Source organism: Mandrillus leucophaeus, unplaced genomic scaffold, assembly GCF_000951045.1.
Source record: "Mandrillus leucophaeus isolate KB7577 unplaced genomic scaffold, Mleu.le_1.0 Scaffold253, whole genome shotgun sequence".
Taxonomy (NCBI): Eukaryota; Metazoa; Chordata; class Mammalia; order Primates; family Cercopithecidae; genus Mandrillus; species Mandrillus leucophaeus.
Window position 1 is genome coordinate 374,290 of NW_012102621.1, and position 1,905 is coordinate 376,194.

The following is a 1,905-nucleotide window of genomic DNA, read 5'->3' on the forward strand; positions in this document are numbered from 1 at the left end:
CTTTCTTTTGGACAGCCTCTTCACATTGTTACAGAAGTGGGAGATCTTATATACGTTTTTCGAAAAAAAGTAGGATTTTCTTAAAGTAGTTCCTTTATTCTACTAATGCTGATGAAACAATGACCATGTGGAGAGCATTAACCTAGGAAAGGACAATCAAACCATTAATATCCATTAAGCATCGCCTATGAGCTGGTGGAATCGGTGTCCAAGGAAAGAACAGAGACAGCTGGGTATGGTGGCTTAATCCTAGTACTTTGGGAGGCCGTGGCAGGCGGATTGCCTGGGTTCAGGAGTTGGAGACCAGCCTGGGCAACATGACAAAACCCTGCCTCTGCCAAAAATACAAAAATACAAAAAAAAAAAAAAATTAGCCAGGCATGGTGGCATGTGCCTATGGGCCAAGTTACTGTGGAAGCTGAGGTGGGAGGATTGCTTGAGTCTGGAAGACGGAGGTTTCAGTGCGCTGCGATCCTGTCACTGCACTCCAGCCTGGGTGATGGAGTGAGACCCCAACTCCAAAACAAAAACAAACAAAAGAAAGACAAACAGAGACTTCTGAGTGAGGACTGTGAGAGGGCGAGGGCTGGCTTGGGCACTGTCCTGGTGTTTGCACTGAGCAAGGAGAGACAGCTGGAGACGCACGGCTGACACGGGGTCTTGCATGCCAGGTTGATCAGAGGCAGTCAGAAGGGAGACAGGAGCACAGAAAGGTTTCAGAGGCAGTAAGATCAGCAAAGCTGGGCTTGGTGATGCTAAATCTCATCACGAATGAGTGACAGGCTGGAAGCAGGGAGAACAATTAGAGATAAGTTAGAAATCAGGCTGGACACGGTGGCTCACACCTGTAATCTCAGCACTTTGGGAGGCTGAGGCAGGCAGATCACGAGGTCAGGAGTTTGAGACCAGTCTGGCCAGCATGGTGAAACCCTGTCTCTACTAAAAATACAAAAATTAGCTGGACGTGGTGGTGCACGCCTGTAATTCCAGCTACTTGGGAGGCTGAGGTAGGAGAATCGCTTGACCCTGGGAGGTGGAGGTTGCAGTGAGCTGAGATCGTGCCACTGCACTCCAGCCTGGGCAACAGAGTGAGACTCTGTCTCAAAACAAAAAACAAATAACTAAACAAACAAACAAAATAAAGCAGGTTTTCTCACTTCTGGGGGTAGGATGGCAGAAGAGAAAATGCAAAGAAGAGGCTAAATCTGAGAGACGTTAAGAAAATAATGTATAGGCTTCAGTGACTAGAGAGAAAGAATGATCAAAGATGCTGGTTAGGTCCAGGTGTGGTGGCTCACGCCTGTAATACCAGCACTTTAGGAGGCAGAGGCAGCGGAGCATGAGGCCAGAAGTTCGAGACCAGCCTGGTCAACATGGTGAAACCCCATATCTACTAAAAATAAAAAAATTAGCTGGGCATGGTGGTGGGCGCTTGTAATCCCAGCTACTCAGGAGGCTGAGGCAGGAGAATTGTTGGAACCTGGGAGGCAGAGGTTGCAGTGAGCTGAGATTGCGCCACTGCACTCCAGCCTGGGCAACAGTGCAAGATGACGTCTCAACAAAAAACAGACAAACAAACAAAAAAAAGAGATGCTGGTTAGATTTCAGAACAAGGGAAGAAAAACTCTACTTCTGAGAGAAACTGCATCCCCGAAAACAAATCTTAGTGCCAATCTCGGAAAGAACGTAAGTTGAATTTCAGAAATGCTATGTTTGAGGTAATAAGACGTCCAGGTGGAAACGTCTAGTGAGAAGCTGGAGACACAAAACTGTCATTGGGAATAAGAACAAGGCTAACGGTATGAATTTCAGAGTCATCTGCAGAGAAATTACAAATAACATATATAGAAATTAATCTCTCTTGGCAGGGTGCGGTGGCTCATGTCTGTAATCCCAGCACTTTGG

The 1,905-nt window shown here is 46.7% G+C and overlaps 1 protein-coding gene across 1 annotated transcript in view; it reads right to left on the reverse strand.

Annotated features, from left to right (window-relative positions):
- The window catches only part of BFAR (bifunctional apoptosis regulator), a 52,786-nt gene that overhangs the window by 41,903 nt on the left and 8,978 nt on the right, over window positions 1-1,905 (reverse strand). The window lies entirely within an intron of this gene.